The following is a 17,170-nucleotide window of genomic DNA, read 5'->3' as shown; positions in this document are numbered from 1 at the left end:
AGGTATTGAGGACCTCAGCCTTTTCCTTGTCATCAGTTATAGTGTTCCCCTCCTGATCCAGTAAGCAGTGGAGGCTCTTCTTGCCCTCCTTTTTATCATTGATAAATTTATAAAAGTGCTTTTTATTATCCTTCACAGAGGTGGCAGCCTAAGTTCTAGCTGGGCCTTAACCTCTCTAGTTTTTCTCCTGCATAATCTGGCTAACTCCTTAAACATGTCAGGAGAAGCCTTCCCCTCCTTCCAGAGGTGATACACCCTCTTTTTTTCCCCCAATTCCTTCAGGAGCTGTTTGTTCATCCAGGCTGGTTGCCTTCCTCGCCGTCTCAGCTTTCGGCACATGGGAACTGCCAGTTCCTGTGTCTTCAGGAGCTCCTGATGAAAGTAGGTCCAACCATCCTGGACCCCTTTGTTCTCAAGGACTGCTGCCCAGGGGACTTTGGAAATAAGTTTCTTGAGTAAACTGAAGTTTGCCCTCCGAAAGTCCAAGGTGTGGGTTCTGTTATAGTTCCTCCCTACCTCCCTGCATATTGAAAACTCCACTATCTCGTGATCACTACACCCCAGGCAGCCTCCCACTGTCACATCTCCCACCAGCCCTTCTCTGTTGAAGAACAGCAGGTCAAGCTGAGCTTGACCCCTAGTAGGCTCACTTAACAGCTGGGTCATGAAGCTGTCCTCCATGCACTCTAGAAATCTCCTGGACTGCCTCCTCTCTGCTGAATTAAGTTCCCAGCAGATACCTGGCAGGTTAAAATCACCCACAAGGACAAGATCAGAAGATCTTGAGACAGCCTCCAACTGTTTGTAAAATATCTCATCTGTTTCCTCATCCTGGTTGGGTGGTCTATACCAGACTCCAACCAGGATGTCAGATTTGTTAGTCCTCCCTCTGATTTTAACCCACAAGCTCTCAATCCCTTCATCCCTCACCTCAAGCTCAATGTCAAGGAGTGACTCCCTAATATACAGAGCCACCCCTCCTCCTCTTCTCCCTTGTCTATCTCTCCTGAAGAGGTTGTATCCCCCCAGTATAGCACGCCAACCATGCCTGTCTTCCCACTAAGTTTCTGAAATGGCAACTATATCATAGTCACCCTGGTGGACCAGGACTTCCAGTTCCTAAAAAAAAAAAAACAACCCAAAAACTTGGTGACTGCCCACTGCGCCGGGCCCAGCCCATCCCTGGCCGCCATGGCTGCTCGCCACATCCCCGCCCGGCCGCCGCCTTCTGCCACAAAATTAATAATTATACCCCCCCCACCACAAATGATGCAGTCGAGTTTCCCGCATTTGGGGAAATCGCAGGGGACAGCACACCCGGAGTGCAAAGGATGAGCCTCGCCCTGGGAAAACCACCTGCCTCACCATGGTGTCTCCCCTGCCAGGTAAGTGATGGTTTGGGAGTTATCCATTGTTGCAGAGGGGGATTTCTGCTACCTACGCCTATTTGGCGGAGGAAAGAAATTGGTCGGGGCATTATAATTTTATATAAAAATTTATATTTATTAAATTCAATATTCTGAACTCTTGCCACCCTCAACCACTGTACATTAATATAAAAGGTTGGTACACAGTTATGAAAACAATTTAGGATAAAATATGTACAGGATTTTGTTCTAACTAGCAAACATTCAAACTATAAACAGAGAGAGGAGTTTTCCCTGTGGCTTAACGCCACTTGGGGTCTTGTGCTATTTGTCCAGCAGAGCAGGCTGAAACTCCTTCTGCTCTATGGCAGAGGTAACAGATATTTATAGAGGTATTAAAACTTTTTCTCACAATCCTTATTAATTATTAATCACCCTCCAGGGCTGCGTCACAGCCTATGTCTAATGTCCTATTCTCCAGGGTCTCTGCCTGTGGACTCAGAGGCTGGAATCCTCCCGGCTTGAGGGGAAAGGTGAATCCTCCCGGTTTGTGGGGAAATAGGTTTTCTCTAACCTTTTTTCCTGGTGAAGAATGTGATCTCTGTCTTTGGTGCTGGTGGTTTCTTCTGGATGCTGTGTCCAGGACTTCTCAGGTGGCAGGATTTGAGGAGCAGGAGAATATTGTGCTGTCTCTGGCACAGTTCTTCACAGCTAGCAGGCTGTGTGTGTGTGCAGATATTTCAAAGCCTGCTTCCTGGTTATCTCAGCGGCAGTGGCTTTTACCAGGCTATGATAGGCAGCAAGAATGCAAAGTGTGCATGGCTGCTGGGAGTCTGAGCTCCATAGGTACAGGCAATGCAGCATCTGGTCCTGATAGCATGATAGCATGCAGATGTGCACAGCTGGCTTAGGAGGCTATAGGCTCCTTATATATATATGTATATATATATATATATATATATATATATATATATATATATATATATATATATATATATATATATATATATATATATATATATGTGCAGGCTTAAATGAGCTCTGCAAGAAAGATATGCAGGCAGGTGAGCTGTGAATGATTCAAAGCATGAGGATCTGAGCCTCTGAGCATGGGAGCTATGCAATGGCATCCGAGTGTGGGGGTTAGAGCTGAGCTGAGCCGTGCAGGTGAGTCAGAGCACGTTGTTTACCTGTTCACCCCTATTTATTGACTGTGGACCGAGATTAATGACCTCTTTGGCCACTAGAATGACCAATCAGGCTGGCAGTTAGCCAAATCTTACCATAATAGGCAGAAGCTCTTGCTTGGACTTTCCCATATATGGGGCTCACATGGACTTACCCTAGGGAGACATGAACTGGGTGAGTGTGGCTTACACAACTTGTTTACAACCAGGAGTCCTGGCAGAACAACATGTCCAGGCATGCAAGGCATAAATAAGCCAGTTCTTGGGCCTACAGGCCCTCCATGACACCCACACCCCCACACTTAAGAAAATCACCCAGACTAGACTCAGATGGCTGGAAATTAAAGAACGAAGTTATATTTACAGCCTAGCACAATATAAAGGCATATATACACAAATATATACAGTTATATTCAAAATAAAAATTATACAAAAACACAATACCCCTCCCAGAAACAATCAGGGTCCCCAGGAGGGCTCATGACCCCCACCCCCTCCCTCTTTCCCTCCCTTCAGAAATAGCCAGATCAACACACATATATCTCACATGATAAATCTGGAGATCTGAGGTGACATGTCAAAAAAAGACATCCAGGAAGTTAGAGGAAAAAAGCACTTAGGTGGATTAAAGAGTTAAAGCCACAGAGAGCAGACCACCAGAAAGAAGGCACAGCCCGAAGTGAGAGCTGAGCAGTGTGTGTGTGAGAAGTGCCCATCTTATCTGTATTTTGACTAGTTGTGTTTCTCAGCAGAAGAGTGGTGATATAGGTTACTGTTGTTTTTTCTTTCTTCTCACAGCTAAGCACTTAATTTCTCTCAGTAAAAATTAACCTGAAACCAGCACATATGACAAGGCAAATATTATTAAAATTATTAAAATGATTTATTAATAATAAAAAGTATTGTCTTAATTACAGGGTCTTTTGTGCTCAGTTGCACAAATATGTACAGTGTATAGAGCAATATTAAACAATTTAAAACAGTTTAGCAAAACTAGGGAACTGTAAAACAGTGGAGATTCCTGCAGTGCAATATGCTCCTTGTCCTCTAGGGGGATTCAAGAGGCTCCTTTTTGCTAAAAGCAGCTGTAAGGTACAGAGTAGGCAGAGAACTTTTAATTACAAAGAGGCTTTTTAGAAACAAGGTCAGTTTACTCATGACCTGAATTCTACAGAGCTTACCAGGGCTATGCTTATAGTCCAGACAGCACACAAAACACTTGGAGAGGTTCTGCCACCAGTATGGTGACCAGTAAAAGTTTTATAAGTCTTCCTGGGAGTCTGATAGGCTGTCCAGGTCTCACAAAGTCCTCTGACTGGCTCCTGGTCTGTTCTCAGGTGGATAGTACCCTTCAGGGTTCTAGGCTCTGCATAGAGATTCCCAGGTGTGCAGGCAGACATGGTGTCTTGCTGCTTGGCAATAACCTGCTTTCTCTCTCAGCACAGACTGCGGTGAGGTCTGCATAAGCAGGCACTGGGGCTGGAGTGATTTATCACTTTCAGTGGTTGTAACTGCAAGTGGTTGTAATGCAGCTTACTCGGGGGCACTTGGCTCTCCTGGTCTTACCCCTTTTCTGTATGGTTCAGGCTGTTGTTACCTGCCAGTGAGATTCAGGCTCTTGGTAACGGCTGAAGTGATGAGGTCTAGGACACAAGGCTACGTGCTACGATGATGTAGGGCTCTTGTGCTTCTCCCTGGTATACTAAGGTGCAGCAGAATTCCAGGAAACAAGGTTTAAAGTGTTAAGGCACAGCTTGAAGTAGCAAGCCTTGGTGATAAATGACACTTTACAAATCTGGCCTACTTTTATCAGTTGCCTGAGAATCATTTGGCACAACTGGCAACTGAGATAAACAGAACCATTAACTAATGAAGTGGCATTTTGCAAGAGCTTAACCATATTAAGGCATGGCATGAGCCAAACTTGGGAAGGTATGGGCCTTGCATGAGGCAAGCATAGGTCAGATGTGTGTAACCTCTTTACCACAAGATGTAAATAGGAGCAAAACTTGTTTGGGCAATCCCTGGTCCTTAGACATTGTGGCTCCAGGCCCCTTTTATTATCTTTCCCATGTCTTCCCTCTCTGGAAGGGGGAGAGGGAGGAGGGGACCATGTGTGGACATGCTGGGACCTGTACTGGGCCTATTTCAGCCTACCACCACAGAGTGGGAAGCCACTAGAACATTCACCCTAGAGGCACAATAGTTCTGCACTTGGTGTTCTTAAATCATCTCTATAGGCCTTTTCTAAACATGCTCTAGTTCAGTGAAAAATCACATGCTTGCAGATGGAGCAACTGGGCAAATCTCTATACTACACAGGAGAGACAAACTATGTAGTCGTTGGTGGCTCCACTGAGCCATCAGAAATTCAGGAATCTAAAATATTGCCTCACCTTAGCCAGGTATTGACCTAGTGCATTGTTACAGGTTAAACCTCTAGGGGACTGGGAGATGGTCTGGAACCTGACCCCAGACACAGACGTTAGCCCACTCACGCATCCTGTCTGCAACACTATAAAAGCAGGTGAACTTCCTGCTCTCCTTCTCTGTCTGTGCTTGCCTTGCCTGAAGAGCAATACCCTTGCTGCTCCAGCTCTGCCACATGGCCATCCAACCATGCAGTGGACCAGCTACCTCCTGAATCTACCTCCATTTGTTGTCATCAATCTGGTTTTGTACATATTTTTGTACCAGTTTGTCTTTCCTTATGGCTCTGTGAACTCCCTTACCTTTAACACCCTTTATTTATTGTTATTTTTAACTTCTGAAATCAGTGCTAAACTGCTTTCTGTGAGTGTGTTACCCTTTTCCACTCTTTCTACCTAATTTTCTTATTTTCAAAGTGGGAAGAGGGAGAGGAATCCTCTATTTAATTTTGTTCTGTTGGGCTTTGGGTCTCTGGGAAGCTCTAGACTAGAACATGTATGTTTGACTTTTTAAAAATTTTTCTCCTGCTATCTCACCAGCCTTCTTGAACTTTCTTCTCTTTAATGTTTTTACAGGAAAAAAATTACCTTTCACCATCTCAAGGCCTGTCTGGATGTGTTCTGTGTTAGATAGTATTGTCCTGCTCTGGCAGAGCGGTTGGACTTGATGATCTCTTTGGGTCCCTTTCAACCCCTCACATTCTATGATCCTATGATCTCACTTTATTCAGTTATTTTTCTGATTTTATTTATCAGGCTATAATTCTGTCACTTCTGAAATGGTTTACATAAATGAAACAGCTGGGGCTTGTGACTGCAGGAAAGCTTCCTGGATTGGCGTTTCAAGTCTTTGATGTGAGACTGGCAGTGAATACAGAACTAGGAGAGTCTAGTATGTAAATCTATCTTTATTATCAAGTTATGCCTTTTTTTTTTTTCTGAGTAGAAGTAAGTCTTATTAAAATTAACAGAATGCAATATGCTGCTTAGCACTAGTAATTGTTGGATTTTGAACACTAAAATCAAGAGTCTTAGTTTTGCAAACAGTAGAGCAGCTCTGAGCAGCATCAAGAGGCCATGGCTCGTTTAATTTCATGACTGTTTTTTTCCTCTTTAAATGTATAAAATACTTACTAAAAAACCACTATGTAATAACATTAAGGATCAACATGAATTCACTGAATGACTATAGGTGTTGTTGCACAGAAATTAATGCTGATAAAAGTCTTGAGCTGATGCAGTCTCAGCTTTCTTTCCACATGCAGCTCCATGTTTCCCCTGTTGTCTTTCTGATTACAACATTAGTGGTGCCTGACTGTATGTGATAGGGTAGATTAAGAGCATGACCTGCTTGAAGATAAATCAGTGTTTTTATAAGTTTAAGACACACTTACTTAATTTTTCTTTACCAGCCCATCACACAGTTGCACAATTACCAACTTACATGCAGGAGGTCAGTGCAGAAAGAAACACAGTTTAGGTAGCACAGAGATGGCTTGGCTGGAAATGCTGTGGAAGTTCCTCTCTTCTCAGGGAGACACTTGTTGAGTGCCTCCTAATTTGATGTTTCTCTGAAGCAGAGCCTTTGTGTGCTTCCTGACCTCCCCTAGAGGAAGGAGGTTGTAGCCAGGTGAGGGATAGTCTCTTCTCTCAGGCAACCAGCAACAGAACAAGGGGACACAGTCTCAGGTTGTGCCAGGGGAGGTATAGGCTGGATATTAGGAGGAAGTTCTTCACAGAGAGAGTGATTTGCCATTGGAATGGGCTGCCCAGGGAGGTGGTGGAGTCGCTGTCTCTGGAGATGTTTAAGAAAAGACTGAAAGAGGCACTTAGTGCCATGGTCTAGTTGATTGGATAGGGCTGGGTGATAAGTTGAACTGGATGACCTTGCAAGTCTCTTCCAACCTGGTTGTTTCTATGTTATGATATGATTCTATGATATAATTCTGTCTACATCAGCATTCTCTCTTGAGTGCTGATCACAAAGTGATCCTGTCCACCACATGAATGGGGCTGCACTTCTAGTCCCTCAGGCCTTCTGTGCAGGCACCAGTCCTTCCTTTGTTCCATAACACAGTTAAACAACATCTCCCAGGCTGCAGTTTAATTTTGATTAATGTACAATGTCATTAGAAAAGCAGTACAAGAGAAAAAAAAATGAGGGAGAATCTAGGTGTTTGGCACAGAAAATAAGTACAGACTTCAATACATTACACAGGATTTGGTTACTGTTTTCATTCAGAATGAAATTGTCTTCATGGAATTAACAGAAGTTAGTTTTACCTTTATATTTGTGCAAAAAAAAAAAAAAAAAAAAAGAAGACTTTTTCTTTAAGTGATAGCAGTCTCAGAAGGAAGGGAATACAAGTACAAATTAGAAGCCCTAAGATGATGCCAAAATATTGCTGTACTGCATCACAGATTTGTGGAACAGTTTTTGAGATTGCATACAGGAGGAGACAGAAGATCAAATAATATTTCTGTACATGGCAGAACTAGATATTCAAAGCTAGTGACAGGTGAACTAGCACTTGATCAGAAACTTCTCAAATGCTCTGTAGTCATTTTGCCTCTTTTGAGAGGAGCTTTGAGTAGTTCATGAAACTTGCACTCCTGATACATCACTGGACAACACTCATCACTCAAATGGATAGGAAGAGATGAGTTAGTTTTGATCAGCCTCCTACTTTTGAAGAATGGATACTGGCATGAGTGCCTAAATATTGTCCTGAGTACAAAAGCTATTATTGAAAAGTGTTCCAAAAGCCAAAATGCAGGGATGAAAGCAAAGACCTTTGTTCCTGTCAGGGTTGAGAAGGGCATCCAGGGAAGTTATACTATAAAGTATGCAAAGAAGAACTAGAAGGATTGTGCTAAGCAGTAGTAGATGAAAAACGTCACTGCCAGAGCAGGTTACAATGCTGGTATCTGTTACTATAATTACTGCTAATAGGCATCAGCTGTACACAGGAACAGTCCCCCCCCCTGTTCATACACTGCAGAGTCTGTTTGGAAGAATATCTGCTTCTCACATGCCTGAAAGCATAGAAGAGAACTCACTAGCACTGATCTCCAGACCAAAACACAGTCTGTTAGGGATGTCTGAAGTCCAAAAGCTCAATTAAGGAGAGATGTCTGAGCTAAACTTTAAAAATATAGCAGCTTCTAGGAAGTTCTTGAACATCTGATAATCCAGGAGGCAGTCAGGACTGTGCTTCCTGACAGTGGAAAGGCTGAGGAGAAAAAAAAACCACTGTCTTGAGCAGGAAAGTAGTTATCTAGAATAATGGGGGACATAAGTAAGTGGTTTAGTTTTGACCTTCATGATGTCAATCTTTCAATCACCAATGCTTGGAAGGACAGCAAACCTCATTGTCTTACCTCTGCAGAAGATTGTTATTCCATCTGGAGAAGGTTTGCAGTGGCAAGATGTCAAAAAAGAGTAAGTTTTGTATTTATGGTGTGGAAATATGAAGAGGTAGAATTTTGTGGAAAGTTTACCACTACAAACTCTAAAAAGGAGTTTCACTTAATGCTGTAGATTTCTAGAGAGAGTGAACTGTCAGCACCACAACCGTTTCAGAGTTACAAGGACTGAGGATGTGCACATCCCAGAGGAAAGCAATATTGATTCTGGGCATGGTACTCCAGAGAAAGGAGACAGCTGAACTTCATGTACGAAAAATGAAACCTTTTCTTTGCAAGACCAAAAAAAAGGGATGTCTCAGAATAGGGACAGAATCTCCCTGAGGGAGCCATGTCATCTCACTTTGAAAGAGGCATTTGGGCAGAGAGCTGTAATTTGGATTCAGTGGGATGGGAAACTTCCATGACATATTTTCAAAGCAGAGTGTGCTTTTGACTGATCCCATTATAAATTTCTTTTCTCTGTACTAATGACTCTCTCTGCTTCATTCCCACGTTGGAAGCAGAAGTTTGGTGATTTATGCTTCTCTTCTCACCTTTGCAGAGAAATACTGATTTGAAGCAACCTGATTTTCACTTCTTCATCTAGCTGCATGTCTGTCCCACAGACGTTTTAGCTGTGTTCAGCAGGGAAGGAACAAAGTAACTTTTAAAGAGGCAATGTTGTGTTAGGCTTTATGTCGTCTGCTTCCATCAGCCCACTAGTTCTGTGCTTACTGGTGTGAGCTGTCACCACACATGTGAGAGGGTTTGTGTAGCCAAATGCCATCATAGAGTCTTGAGGGTGCTGCTGTAGTGGACATGCAGGCCCCTGCTTTTCTTTACATTCTGCTGAAAAAAGAAAAGTGCCTGTGGGATTGTCCCTGTAGAGCTGGATATGATTTGCCATGATTTGTATGAAGTGGGTTAACACTGAGCTCAAAATCAGTAGGTTGTATGCCATTAAACGAAAACTGACTCCATCAGTGTTTCAGTAGGTGAGGTGTTTTAACAGGCATCCACCATCTCACAGGCTACTTAAACCAGTAATTATATATATATATTTATAGAAACTTATTGAAAATGGAGGACATCTTCATATAGCCCAAACTAAATTACTTCTCAGACCAAGCATTAAGCAGTTCCTCAAGAGACTGAAAACCTGTCCTGGCTCCTCACTTGGAAACGAAGCTATCTGTGGTCTGTCTGGTTTGACCTTGCTGAATGAGGTCTTATTATCGTCCTTTGCCACTGGTCAAGGGAGTTTGTAAATTAATAGATTCAGACCTCATGTGAGACCTATCAGTGGCAGACTACTTCATGTTGTGAAACAGTAGAAAGTGGTTTCCTGTGCCCATGTCATCCTAAGCATATGTGGTTAAGTATATACTTACTATGCAGTTGCTCATATCCTTCTATTTCTTAAACAAACAGTACTTATATGTAGCCAGAGTACAATCCTCTCACTTCTCCTTTCATTTTAGCCACAGAAATCTGCAAATTTTTATTTATATCTACACAAATATAAATGGTGGTGAATGGTGCCACATCCAGCTGGCGGCCAGTCATGAGTGGTGTCCCTCAGGGATCTGTGCTGGGCCCCATCCTCTTTAACATCTTCATAGATGATCTGGATGAGGGCATGGAGTCAGTCATCAGCAAGTTTGCAGATGACACTAAGCTGGGGGCAGATGTGACTGAGTTGGAAGGCAGAAGGGCTCTGCAGAGGGACCTTGACCGCCTGCACAGATGGGCAGAGTCCAATGGGATGGGGTTCAATAGCTCCAAGTGCAGGGTGCTGCACTTTGGCCACAACAACCCCATGCAGAGATACAGGCTGGGGTCGGAGTGGCTGGAGAGCAGCCAGACAGAGAGGGATCTGGGGGTGCTGATTGATACCTGTCTGAACATGAGCCAGCAGTGTGCCCAGGTGGCCAAGAGAGCCAATGGCACCCTGGCCTGCATCAGGAATGGTGTGGTCAGCAGGAGCAGGGAGGTCATTCTGCCCCTGTACTCTGCACTGGTTAGACCACACCTTGAGTATTGTGTTCAGTTCTGGGCTCCTCAGTTTAAAAGGGACATTGAGATGCTTGAGCATGTCCAGAGAAGGGCGACGAGGCTGGTGAGAGGCCTTGAGCACAAGCCCTATGAGGAGAGGCTGAGGGAGCTGGGGTTGTTTAGCCTGGAGAAGAGGAGGCTCAGGGGTGACCCCATTGCTGTCTACAACTACCTGAGGGGTGGTTGTGGCCAGGAGGAGGTTGCTCTCTTCTCTCAGGTGGCCAGCACCAGAACAAGAGGACACAGCCTTAGGCTGCGCCAGGGGAGGTTTAGGCTCGAGGTAAGGAGAAAGTTCTTCACTGAGAGAGTCATTGGACACTGGAATGGGCTGCCTGGGGAGGTGGTGGAGTCGCTGTCCCTGGAGCTGTTCAAGGCAGGATTGGACGTGGCACTTGGTGCCATGGTCTAGCCTTGAGCTTTGTGGTAAAGGGTTGGACTCGATGATCTGTGAGGTCTCTTCCAACCCTGATGATACTATGATACTACTATGATACAAATATACAGCCTTTTATTTGCAAAGGGCTTAAGCAACAGTCTTATTTTTCTCCTCTCCTGAGTAGTAAACAGTGTATTAGTATTGTGGGATAGAGAGCTGCAACCTGAACAAGCAGCATACTGTCTGTTGCTTTGGCTTAAAAGCCAGAGTGTTATAGACCCTAACCCTCACTCAAGCCAGCTGAACCACCTCCCAGCTCCTCCTTGGTTGCAGAGCTTTGCCTGTAGAAAGGAGTGTCCTTCCTGAGCTCTCAGATGGGGCCTCAATTAAAGAGTTCCTGCCTGCTGTCTTGCCAGCCCTCCTATAGCGTCAGGGACTTAGCAAAGTGTCTGGCCTTTCTGGTGGTATCTGGGAAATGTGTGTGTCTGATCAAGCACAGAGGTGTTCTCTGATACAAGTATGACACCTCTGGTGAAAGATGAACATTTTGTGGTACGAGTGCTGTTTTTGTTGTGTGAGCTTAGTGATGGTGCTGATTTCACTGACAAAAGATGCAGAGGAATAAGGCCTTTAGAAACCTGGTGCCCAGCTTCCTCAAAAGCTAAGGCTTTTGCTGACAGAAGTAGTGGTTTTGAAGAGAAATGTCCAACCACCATGGTTGGATAGGTATTTCCTTGGACTGTCTAGCAGTTAAATCACCAGAGCCAAAAGACTTGCAGTGTCTCTGGGCTCTTGTCACTGGAATGCTGAGATGCCAAGGAGAAACAGGTGTGCAGTAGACAATGAAATGCAACACCACTCCTTCCTATCTGCCACACTTCCTGTTGTGAGACCATGAGTGTTTTCATCATCTCAAATGCTGCCACTAGGGGGTGGAGGTGCACACAGGATTTTGTTTAGATCTAGGGATGGTGCCCTCAACATGCCCCTGAAGAGTAGAGTATGAGGGAAGAAACCCAAGGGTACTTCTGAAGAAGCAGAGGGAGGGAGGAGGCTGGATGAAGCCCACCTTGGCAGGCAGCAGTTGCAGCGGCCACATGGCACGGCCCTGTGTCCCCACAGCTCCACTCAGCAGCAGCTTGGACACAAATCACATGGCGCAGCCCTGCCTTCTGGCTGCTGCCTGTGTGCCTAGAGGGCTCTGGCAGTCAGTCTTAGCTGCTGCCAGGCTGCTCCACTCAACTCTCTCCACTGCTGGCCACGTCCTGGAGGCAAGCCAATTTGCAGAGGTAAAAACCATCCATCTGGATATAGTTGAATGGGAGAAGTGGCCTGTACTTCACCTCTACACTGATTCATGGATGCTAACAAATGCCTTATAGGGATGGCTGAAGGAATGGAAATGGGATGGTTGGTAGTGAAAAGGAAAGCCTATTTGGGCTGCTGACATGTAGCAAGACATTGCTGCCTGTCTAGAGAAACTGTCAATAAAGGAATGGCACATGATGCACACATAGATGCAAAGCCACACCAACAGAACCATCAGGTAGATGTAGCTGCTAAAGTTTCCCACATGGACCAGAAACTCCAAGGTGAACTGTTTTTAGCTCAGTGGGCCTATGACTCTTCTGGTCACCAAGGAAGAGATGCCACATACCAGTGGGCTCGTGACAGATCAGTGGATGCATCTACAGATGCTATAGCTCAGGTTATTCAAGACTGTGATATATGTGCTGCCACAAAGCAAGCTAAGTGAATGAAAGCTTTGTGATATGGAGGACAATGGTTGAAATGTAAGTATGGAAAGGTATATCAGATTTATTACACACCCCTTCGTTGAAGTTGTCATGTAAGCAGTGTGTGCTGACTGTTGCAGAGGCAAACACTGGATGGTGGGACACATATCTAGTACCTTATGCTACTGCCCATAACACCATTCTGGGCCTAGAGAGACAAATCCTGTGGAGACATGGTACTTCAGAGAGGATTGAATCAGATCCATTCCCAGAATAACCTTATAAGCAATTGGGCCAAAGAATGTGGTATAGAAAGGATATGGCATATCCCCTACTATGCACCAACTTTTGTAGTGCTCAGTCTTTCCCACAGCTTACTGAAAACCACCCTGAAAGCAACAAGAGGTGGAACTTTTAAAAAACTGGGACAAACACCTAACACAAGCCACTTGGTTGATACATAGCAGAGGATCTGCAAACTGAGCTGGTTCTGCTCAGTCAGACCTGTTGCAAATAGCAGAAGGAGATGGAGTTCCTCCGTTTGTGAAAGGAATCTCTTGGGAAAAACTGTGGGTTTCTCCTCCTTTGGGTGGGGGCAAACTCATCTGGGGTGGGATCCATGGTGCAGGCCCTGGCCATACTTGCAATGCAACAAAATGGTGGAATCCAGTGTGTCCCACAAAGGAATTTCACTCTGGGTGAGACAGTTTAATTTCACAGTTTGTAATATAAATTAATGTGTAATAGTTAATAGTTATAAGTTGTTACAATTTTCTTTTCTAGATAGCAATGTGCCATCCAGATGAATCCAGGATGAACCCACAGCACATAAGCATGAACTCTGAAACATCTCACCTGCTGAAAGAAGAACTGTTTCCCGTTTCCTGACTTCCTCCACATTCTTGCCCTTCTTGAACACCAATCTGCACCTGTGAGACTGACTGCCCTGAGAGACAGCTGAGATGAAGAATGGCCTGCCACCTGGACTCTACTGATTATCCTATAGATACAATTCCTAATTTGATAAATGATTGATGAAGGAAATCACAGTATCACAGTATCACCAAGGTTGGAAGAGACCTCACAGATCATCAAGTCCAACCCTTTACCACAGTGCCCAAGGCTAGACCGTGGCACCAAGTGCCACAACCAACCTTGCCTTGAACTGCCCCAGGGACGACGACTCCACCACCTCCCTGGGCAGCCCATTCCAGTGTCCAATGACTCTCTCAGTGAAGAACTTTCTCCTCACCTCCAGCCTAAATCTCCCCTGGCGCAGCCTGAGGCTGTGTCCTCTTGTTCTGGAGCTGGCCACCTGAGAGAAGAGAGCAACCTCCCCTTGGCCACAACCACCCCTCAGGTAGTTGTAGACAGCAATAAGGTCACCCCTGAGCCTCCTCTTCTCCAGGCTAAACAACCCCAGCTCCCTCAGCCTCTCCTCATACGGCTTGTGCTCGAGGTCTCTCACCAGCCTCGTCGCCCTTCTCTGGACACGCTCAAGCATCTCAATGTCCTTCCTAAACTGGGGGCCCAGAACTGAACGCAGTACTCAAGGTGTGGTCTAACCAGTGCAGAGTACAGGGGCAGAATGACCTCCCTGCTCCTGCTGACCACACCATTCCTGATGCAGGCCAGGATGCCACTGGCTCTCTTGGCCACCTGGGCACACTGCTGGCTCATGTTCAGGCGGGTATCAATCAGTACCCCCAGATCCCTCTCTGTCTGGCCGCTCTCCAGCCACTCCGACCCCAGCCTGTATCTCTGCATGGGGTTGTTGTGGCCAAAGTGCAGCACCCTGCACTTGGAGCTATTGAACCCCATCCCATTGGCCTCTGCCCATCTGTCCAGGCAGTCAAGGTCCCACTGCAGAGCCCTTCTGCCCTCCAACTCAGTCACATCTGCCCCCAGCTTAGTGTCATCTGCAAACTTGCTGATGACTGACTCCATGCCCTCATCCAGATCATCTATGAAGATGTTAAAGAGGATGGGGCCCAGCACAGATCCCTGAGGGACACCACTAGTGACTGGCCGCCAGCTGGAGGTGGCACCATTCACCACCACTCTCTGGGTCCGGCCCTCCAGCCAGTTCCTAACCCAGCACAGAATGTGGTAGGTTAACTGCTGGACTTTTAAACTGGAACTTCTCCTGGTGGGTGGAAAGCCCATCCCAGGGGGAAGGCATTAGATCCTGAATTATGTTATTTCCTTCTTTTTCCTACATATTCTCTATTTAAGTGGCAGGGCTTGCAGGGAACTCTCTTTTGACTCCTGCTTTCACTGGTCAGGAGGGAGGCCTTATGCTGGTGGGAAGCTGTTTGTTGCATGTGGGACCTAGTCCATTGGGGCCTAGTCTATTTCTAGTTCTGGTTTTGTATATATTCCTTTGCCTTTAATATCTTTTTCACTTTGTTTACTTTTGTTAATATTACTTCTATTAACTTCCAATTCTGTGTAAGTCTGTTTTGTTTACCCATTTCATCTGCCCTTGCCTAGCTTTTCCATACATAAGGAGAGGGAGGGGGAAGGGTTGGTAAATCTACATTCTGTCAAACCATGATAGGAGTGAGTGAAACAAATTTGTTCAACTACTAGCTGAAATGATGAATGATGAACTTGACAGCGACCATTAAGAACTTATGAAGATTTCTACCATCTCAGAAGGAATAAGCTTTAAATTCACTTTTTTTTTTCTACAAATGGGGACATCAGCTCATGCTGATACACAATACAAAAATTTATGAATCAATATTTTGCCACCAAATAAATAGGGTTTGGTATGGTAATGTGCTAAAGATGACTGCAACTTGTAAAAAAAGCTTCAATCACAGTCGATGTGACTGGATCCAAATCGTAAGAAAAAAAATCCAGTTAGAGAAAATTCTGCCTGTGGCTTCTATGGCTTTACTGGTATGTATGCAGATGTACAGGCCTGCAGTACTTTAGCTGTGCTCACCTTGCACACAGCAGTGGGTGGGAGTGGGTCTCCTGTGGGGAACTTTCCACCACTGCATTTTTCTGCTTGTTGCAAAACTTTCTTTTCTTTAAGGAAAATTAGTAGGCAGAACAAAACAGGAAGCTTGTCTTAGAGGTTTTGAAGACTTTTTGGCTTGGTTTATAACTAGAGCCTTATGCAAAAAAAAAAAAAATTATTCTCTTGAAAACCAACAGTGGCCTCTGTGTTTCATTTTACATAACACCAAGTTCTCTGCTTCTTCTACTCAAAATGAATGTCCAGATTCCCATTGCCTTCAGTTCTGTTTCTCAGAAATATTAGGTCTGGTGTTTGACTTTCATCTCTGTGTGTACACCTCTCTATATGTGTCATGGTAGGCCTGATAGGCCCAAAATAGGCTTAATACACATCCTGGCTTGCCTGGGCATGTTTTTCTGTCCCACAAGAGAAGCAACCATGGGAAAGAAAACAAAAGAACCTGGAGCCACCAAGTCTAGGGACTCTGGCCTGCCCAGACTTGTTTTGGTCCTGTAGTAAACAAAGTACACACACTTATCTTATGCCTGCCTTTTGCAAGGCCTATGCTTTTCCCAAATTTGAGTAAAGCAAGCCTATGGCTTTGCCTAATATGGTAAGGTTTGGCTGACTGCCATTTTGATTGGCCATTCTGTGTCCAAAGGGCAATTAATCTCGGCCCACATTGATAAAAAAGGATATGCAGACAAACAATGAGCTCTGCTGTGCTATTTGTGCCTGCTGTTGGCTGCTGCCATTGTCTACTGCCTTACTGTTTGCCTGGAAACTCCACTGTCTTGAGTTTACCAGGAACAGACTCTAAATGCCTGCATGTGATCCACCTGCACAGCCAGCATAACGTTGCTCTGAGACTGCACATAGCAAGACATCCTGTCTGCATCTGAAAGTCTCCTGATGAGACGAGAAATCCTGGAGATACACAGATAGTCCAGAGAAGCCAGGAGACAAGGTCAGAGATTGCCTGCCTCCTTTCCCCAGAAGCCTGGGAAGAATCAAGTCTCAGCAGCTGACAAGACAGAGTTCCCTGAAAGCATTTGGGTACTGTCTGGGACTGTGGCTAGCCCCGTGAGTCAGGTAATAATAATTCTGTGAGTAAATACTTAAAAGCCTCTTTGTAATTCTCCATTGCCTTCTGCCGTAAGCAGAAAGAGCTCCTTGAGTCCATCTAGTGGGCAAGCGATATGTTGACTGCAAGCAGCATTTGACTGCAGGAATCTTCTCTTCCAGTTCAGTTAATGTTTATATATTTTGCTGTTTGTTACTAGATCTAGATACTATCTATAAAATGTTTCCATGACCATGCAGGAACATGAATATTATTTAAATTAGTGATCAGGGGTGGTGAGAGTTCTGAATATCAAAATTAATAAACAATATTAATTTTGGAGAAATGTAATCTTGCATTAATTAATTGCCCCTTCGTAATAATATGCAAAGTGTTATTTTTGTGCAGTGTGGGTGTCTAAAAAGCACAGCAAGCTTGCTGTTGTTTTCTTTCTACAGAAGAAAAGCATTTTTTCTTAAAACATCCATCAATCCTTATCTTACTGAGATGATGGCAAGTTAAAATTCAGAGGACAAACATGTGATATTCACATGGTGCAGAGATTTCAGATCTGATCC

The 17,170-nt window shown here is 44.7% G+C and overlaps 1 non-coding gene across 1 annotated transcript; it reads right to left on the bottom strand.

The window, feature by feature from the left end:
* Window positions 1-1,232: 1,232 nt before the first annotated feature.
* On the bottom strand, window positions 1,233-1,393 carry LOC135173744 (U1 spliceosomal RNA). Its single transcript, XR_010301414.1, has one exon. It is a non-coding gene; the product is annotated as a U1 spliceosomal RNA (small nuclear RNA).
* Between the last annotated feature and the right edge of the window lie 15,777 nt (window positions 1,394-17,170).

This window comes from Pogoniulus pusillus, chromosome Z, assembly GCF_015220805.1.
Source record: "Pogoniulus pusillus isolate bPogPus1 chromosome Z, bPogPus1.pri, whole genome shotgun sequence".
NCBI classification, from domain to species: domain Eukaryota; kingdom Metazoa; phylum Chordata; class Aves; order Piciformes; family Lybiidae; genus Pogoniulus; species Pogoniulus pusillus.
Note: the sequence above shows the minus strand (reverse complement) of the source record. Positions and strands in the feature narration are given on the sequence as shown.